This window comes from Neovison vison, chromosome 6 (genome assembly GCF_020171115.1).
Source record: "Neovison vison isolate M4711 chromosome 6, ASM_NN_V1, whole genome shotgun sequence".
In the NCBI taxonomy this organism is placed as follows: Eukaryota; Metazoa; Chordata; class Mammalia; order Carnivora; family Mustelidae; genus Neogale; species Neogale vison.
In genome coordinates this window covers 105969864-105977858 of record NC_058096.1, presented here as the reverse complement: position 1 = coordinate 105977858, position 7995 = coordinate 105969864, and positions in this window count along the sequence as shown.

Genomic DNA, 7995 nt, shown 5'->3' with positions numbered 1-7995 from the left:
ACCACACACAGGCTCAAAATGAAGATGATATTCCAAGCAAATGGAAACCAAAGGAAGCCGGGCATACTCATATTTGACAAAATAGGCTTCCAGCAAAAATGGGTAACAAAAACCAAAGTCATTAGATAATGATAAAGGGGTCAATACATATCAAGAAGACATATATCAATATATCAAGAAGATATAACAATCATACATATACACATTCCCAACACCCAAGCACCAAAATATATTGAGCAAATACTAACAGATCTTAAGAGAGAAATATATAACATTACAATAATGGTAGGGGACTTCAATACCCCACTATGAGCAATGGATAGATCAAGCAGACAAAATCAACAAGAATGTTAGAATTGAACCACATATTAAAACAAATGGACTTAACAAATACATACATAACATTACATCCAACAGCAGCAGAATGCATTCTTCTCAAGTGCACATGGAATATTCTCCAGGTTAGACAGGACACAAAACATTTCTTAACAAATTTAAGAAGATTGAAACCATAATAACTATCTTTTATGACCACAATGGTATAAAACTAGAAATTAAGAAAAGTGAGATCTACAAATATATACAAACTAAACAACACACTTCTAAATAGACAATGAGTCAAAGAGGTAATGAAAAGGGATGTAAGGGGCACCTGGCTGGCCCAGTTGGTGGTCTGTGTGACTCTTGATCTTAGAGTAGTGTGTTCAAGCCCCACACTGGATATGGAGCCTACTAAAAAAGAAAAGAGGTAAAAAACTATAACTAAACATATGAAAATAGAAATAAAACATATCAAATATGGGGTACAATAAAAATAATTCTAAAATTTCAGAGCAATAAACATGTATATTAAGGAATTAGAAAGATCTTAACATAACTTTACACCTCAAGGAACTATAAAAGGAACGAATTAAGTTCAAAGTTAACAGAAGGAACAAAATAATAAAGATCAGAGTAGAAATAAATTGCTGCTTCCCGAGGGCACACGGGAGAAGAATGAAGCACAAACAAGTCAGCTGCAAGAGAATGGGAGCAGGGGTCGGCAGTAGAAAAGACTGTCGCCCCAAACAACTCCTCAGTCCTGTATTTATTAGATACAAGATAACAACTAAGAAAGGAGCAAAAGAGGGCTATACATTAACCATATGCCTTGTAGATAAACAAGAAGGAATATGCATTATACATTGATTATAAATCTTACAGATAAGCAAGGAGAGTAGGATATATATGGTCAAGCAGTATAGAATTTATAGTTGAGCAAGCACATTTAAGGGGATTATCTTGAATAACTGATTAACGGTAGGCTGTCTCCCGTGCAGGGGAGATAACATAAAAAAATGAAGCAGGCAGTGTTTCACCCAGAGCAGGGCCAGGTGATCCCGGCTGCTCTGCTTCCTAGACATTAATCATCTTCTCCCCCAGAGACCTGTTGCTAATGCATGTTTTTCTTAAGGTAACATTCAAGCATCCTTGCCAGGCTAGTACAATTTCTCATGGGTTATATTTTAAGTAGTACATTGTTTTGAGAGACGGTTACAATAAATGAAAGACCAGAAAAACAATGAAAAGGATCAGTGCAACTAAGAGCTGGTACTTTGAAAAGATAAATAATTGACAAACTGTTACTAGACTAAGAAAGAGAAAGAAGGCTCAAAATTGGAAATGAAAGAAGAGATAATACAACTGGGGCCACAAAAATACAAAGGATCATGAGATTACTATGAACAATTGTAAGCCAGCAAATTACATAATCTCAAAGAAACTGATAGAGTTCTACAAACATACAGCCTAGCAAGACTGAATCAGGAAGAAATAAAAAAACCAAACAGACCAATAGTAAAGAGATTGGATCTATAATCAGAAAACTCCAGGACCAGATGCCTTCACTAGAGAATTCTACAAAACACTTAAAGAAATAACACCAATGCTTTTTGAACTTTTCCAAAATATTGAGGAGGAGGGAAACCTTCCAAACTCATTCCACAATGCCAGCATTATATTGATACCAAAACCAGACCAAATCCCTGATGAATATAGATGCAAAAATTCTCACCAAATATTAGAAAACCAAATTGAAGAACATATTAAAAGGATTATATACACCATGACTGAGTGGAATTTATTCTAGGGATGCAAGTATGGTCCCAGGTATGCAAATCAATAAATATAATGTATCACATATATAAAATGAAAGATAAAAATCACATGGCTGGGGCGCCTGGGTGGCTCAGTGGGTTAAAGCCTCTGCTTTCAGCTCAGGTCATGATCTCAGGGTCCTGGGATCGAGCCCCGCATCGGGCTCTCTGCTCAGCAGGGAGCCTGCTTCCTCCTCTCTCTCTGCCTGCCTCTCTGCCTACTTGTGATCTCTGTCAAATAAATAAAATCTAAAAAAAAAATAAAAAATAAAAATAAAAATAAAAAATCACATGACCAATAGGTACATAAGAAGCATTTGACAAAATATAGCTTTCATGATTGAAAACTCATAGCAGATTGGGTATAGAAAGAACTTACCTCATCATAATAAAGATTATGTACAACAAAACTACTGCTAACATACACTCAATGGAGAAAAATCAAAAGTGTTTCCTCTAAGATCAGGAACAAGACAAGGATGCCCACTCTCAACACTCCTATTCAATGTAGTACTGAAGTACTAGCTAGAGCAATTAGGCAAGACAAAAAAATAAAAGACACCCAAATCAAAAAGCCATAAAATTGTCACCATTTGCTGATATGGTCTTATATATGGAAAATCCCAAAAATTTAGTCCAAAAACTGTTGGAATTAATCAATGATTTTAGTAAAATGGCAGGATACAAAATCAACATACAGAAATCAGTTGCATTCTTTTGAACTATTGATGAAACATCTGAAAAACAAATAAAGAAAGCAATCTTATTCACAGTGGCATCAAAAACAATAAAATACTTAAGAATAAAGTTAACCAAGGAAGTAAAAAATCGTACAATGAAAACTACAAGATTTTGCTGAAAGAAATGGAATAAGACACAAACAAATGGACAGGTTCCATGTGGGGGGATCAGAATTGTTAAAATGTCTATTCTACCCAAAGTTATCTACAGATTCAATGCAATTCCCATTAAAATATCAAAGGCAGTCTTCACAGAAATAAAAGAAACAAACCTACATTTAAAAAATATATATTTTATTTATTTATTTGACAGGGATCACAAGTAGGCAGAGAGGCAGGCAGAGAGAGGGGGGAGTAGCCTCCCTGCTGAGCAGAGAGCCCGATGTGAGGTTCGATCCCAGGACCCTGGAATGATGATCTGAGCCAAAGGCAGAGGCTTTAACCCACTGAGTCACCCAGGGGCCCCTGAAACAATTCTAAATTTTGTATGGAGCCGTAAAAAAACCCAAATAGCCACAGCAATCCTGAGAAAAATGAACAAAGTCTGAGGTACTACACCTCTAGATTTCAAATCATACTACAAAGCCATACTAATAAAAACAATATGGTACTGGCAAAGTAACAGACACATTGATCAATGGAACAGAATAGAGAGCCCAGAATTAAATCCCAGCATGTAAACTAATACTCAACAAGGAAACGAAGAACACCCAGTGGGAAGATTATAGTCCTTCAAAAAAGGGTGCTGGAAAAACTAGAGGACATATGCAGAACAATGTAAATGAATGACTGTCTCATACCACTCATAAAAATTAAAGTGGGGGCACCTGGGAGGCTCAGTGGGTTAAAGCCTCTGCCTTTGGCTCTGGTCATGGTCCCAGGCTCCTGGGATCGAGCCCCACATGGGCTCTGCTCAGCAGAGAGCCTGCTTCCCCCCACCCCCCACCTACTTGTAATCTCTGTTAAATAAATATATAAAATCTTTAAAAAGTTAACTTAAAATGAACCAAAGACTTAAACATAGACCTGATACCATAAAATTCCTAGAAGAAAAATGTAAGGAAGCAGCTCACCAATACTGGTCTTGGCAATGATTTTTTGGACATCACACCAAAAACACAAGCAACAAAAGTAAAAATAAATAAATGGGACTATTTCAAATGCAAAAGTATCTGCACAGCAGAATATACAATTAATAAAATTAAAAGGCAATCTACAGAATGAGAGAACATTTTTGTGAATGATATATTGGATAAAGGGTTAATATCTAAAATATATATAGAACTTATACAACAAAAAGCAATCTGATTAAAAAATAGGCAAAAGAACTAAAAAGGCATTTTTTTCCCCAAAAGAACACCAAAATGGTCAATAGGCACATGAAAAGATGCTCAACACCACTAGTCATCAGGGAAATGCAAATCAAAACTCTAATGAGATGTCACCTCACACCTGCTGGAATGTCTATCACCAAGAAGACAAAGAGGCAACAGGTACTAGCAAGGATGTGGTGAAAAGGAAATCCGCATATTGTTGGTGGGAATGTCGATTGGTCTGATCACTATGGAAAACAATATGAAGTTCCCCCAAATTTAAAAACAAATCTACCATATGCTTCAGCAATTCCCAAAGGAAATGAAAACAGGATTTCAACAAGATATACACATTCCCTTGTTTACCGTAGCATTATTCACAATAGCCAAGATATGAAAATAACCCAAATGCCCATCAACAGATGAATGAAAAAGATGCAGTACATAAACACAATGGAATATTATTCAGCCATGAAAAAGAAGAGTATCCTGCCCTCTGCAGCAGCATGGGTGGACCTTGAGAACATTACATTAGGAGAGATAAGTCAGAGAAAGACAACTACTGTATGATATCATTTATATGTGATATCTAAATGAAGGAACTATAAAATATAAAAAAGTCAAACCAGTTTTAAAAAAACAAAATAGGGGGGCGCCTGGGTGGCTCAGTGGGTTAAAGCCTCTGCTTTTGGCTCAGATCACAATCCCAGGGTCCTGGGATTGAGCCCCACAACGGGCTGTCTGCTCAGCAGGGAGCCTGCTTCCTCCTCTCTCTCTGTCTGCTTCTCTGCCCACTTGTGAACTCTGTCAAATAAATAAATTTTTAAAAATCTTTAAAAAAACAAAACAAAACAAAAAAACAAAATAGGGGCATCTGTGTGGCTCAGTGGGTTAAGCCTCTGCCTTTGGCTCAGGTCATGATCTCACAGTCCTGGGATCAAGCCCTCATCGGACTCTCTGCTCAGCAGGAAGCCTGCTTCCCCTTCTCTCTCTGCCTGCCTGCTTGTGATTTCTCTGTCAAATAAATAAATAAAATCTTTAAAAAAACCCAAAAAGGCAAAATAAAACAAACAGTAAATGGTGATTATCAGGGGATTGAGGGGATAAGATTGATGGTATTTAAGGGAACAAAATTGAAATGAGTAGTAAATAAGCTATAGAGATCTAATGCACAGTATAATGAATATGAACAATAATATTATTCTATAATTATATAATGTAATATTGTTACAGTGACAGTTATAATATATAAAAATAAATGTATCACCTTAGACTTATACAATGTTACATGTCAAATTTATTCAAATAAGATGTTTGTAAAAGTGGTTAAAAAGTGGGCAAATCAAATATATTTATCCTAGGAATCAAAGCTAAATCACCATTTGAAAATCAATTAATGAAGTTAAATCATTATGCTATATACCTTAAACTTATACAGTGCTACATGTCTCTCATATCTTAATAATTTTCCATTTTTTTCCCTTTCAGTTTTAACATAATCCATTATATCATCAGGCTAAAGAAGAAAAATCACATGATCTTTTGAGCAGATGCAGAAAAAGCATTTGACAAAATCCAACAACCATTCACGGTAAAAACTCTCAGTAAACTAGGAATAGAGGGGAACTTTCTCAACTGGATAAGGAATATCTACAAAAAACCTACAGCTAACATACTTAATGGTAAGAAATGAAAGTTTTCCCACTAAGATCATGTAGAAGACAAAGCTGTCCCCCTTACCACCCCTTTCAACATTTTACTGAATGCTAATGCATTAAGAGAAGAAAGAAATAAATCTCTTTGTTCACAGATGACATTATTGTTTATGAAGAAAAACCAAAAAAATCAAACCAAAAAAACCCTGGAATTAATAAGTGATTATATTAAACCTGCAGGATACAAGGTTAATACACAAAAGTCAATTACCTTCTTACTTACCAGCAATGAACAAGTGGATTTTAAAATTAAAAACACAAAACCATTTACATTAGCAGAAATGGAGTACTTAGGTATATAAATCTACCAAAATATGTACAAGATCTAAATGAGGAAACTATAAAACTCTAATGAACAAAACCAAAGAAAAAATAGATTGGAGACATATTCCATGTTTATTAATAGGAATAAATATTGTCAAGATGTCAGTTCCTCTCAAATTGATGTACATATTCAGTGCAGTCCCAATCAGAACCACACCAAGTACATGATGGAATGTTTAGAATGTACCAGCTACAGACTGTGTATTCTACAGGTGTTAAATGTAATGTTCTATAAACACTGATGTTATCAAGAATCACGCTGAATGTAAGCAGACTAAATGTTCCAATCAAAAGACGGGGGGTGCCTGGTGGCTCAGTCATTAAGTGTCTACCTTTCAACTCAGGTCATGATCCCAGAGTCCTGGGATCGAGGCCCACCTCGATCAGAAAAACACATTCCACATTGTTTCACTCATATGTGGGATTTAAGAAACAACACAGAGGAACATAGGGGAAAGGAAAAAGGGGTGTGTGTGTGAGGAAGATAAACCATAAAACGAACTCTTAACTATAGAGAACACACTGAGGGTTGCGGGAGGGAAGTCGGGTGGAAGGATGTCCTAAGTGGGTGATGGTGCATTGAGGAGGGCCCTTGTTGTGATGAGCACTGGGCGTTCTATGTAAGTGATGAATCACCAGATTCCACTCCAGAAACCAATATTATTCTAATATGCTAATTACCAGGTAAATAACAACTTGAAACAAACAAAAAATTACAGTTTTTTGTGTAAGTTTAAGATTACCTTACACTAGGTAGAATGGCTAAAATAAAGAGAAGAAATAACAGGTGTTGGCAGGGATGTGGAGAAAAAGGAACCCTTGTGCACTGTTGGTAGAAATGAAAACTGGTGTATCCACTGTGGGAAACAGTATGGAGGTTCCCCCCAAAACTAAAAATATCATATGATCCAATAATTCCACTACTGAGTACTTAACCAAAGAAAACAAAAGCACTAATTAAAGAAAAACTAACTTAAAATAAGCACCCTATGTTTATTGCAACATTATTTACAATAGCCAAGAAATGGAAGCAACGTAAGTCCATCAATAGACGGATGGACAGAAAAAAATGAAATCTTGCCATTTGTAATGACCTGGTTGTAACTAGAGGGTATTATTCTAAGCAAAATAAGTCAATCAGAGAAAGACAATTATTATATGATCTCACTTATATATGGAATTTAAGAAACAAAACAGGGGATCATAGGGGAAGAGAGAAAAAAATAGAACAAGATGAAATCAGAAAGGAGGAAAAACCATAAGAGACTCTTAATCATAGGAAACAAACTGAGGAGGGGAGGGAGGTGGAGAAATGGGGTAACAGTTTGTTGATGGACATTAAAAAGGGTACTTGATGTAAAGAGCACTGGGTATTATATAAGACTGATGAATCACTGACCTCTACCTCAGAAACCAATACATTATATATTGAATTTAAACTAAAAAAAATGAAAAAGAAAATGGATGGATAAGGAAAATGTGGTATATACATACACACACATGGAATATTATGCAGCCATAAAAAGAGAGAGTGCTGTTTGAGACAACATGGATGGACCCAGAGGGTATTATGCCAAATGAAGTAAGTCAGACTGAGAAAGATAAATACCATGTGATTCTACTCCATACATGGAATCTACTAAAGAAAAAGGAATAAACAAACAGCACAATCAGGCCATAAATATGAACAACTGATGGGATGCCAGAAAGGAAGGGTGTGGGAGGTTTGGGCAAAATGGGTAAAGGGGAGTGGGAGAAACAGGCTTCC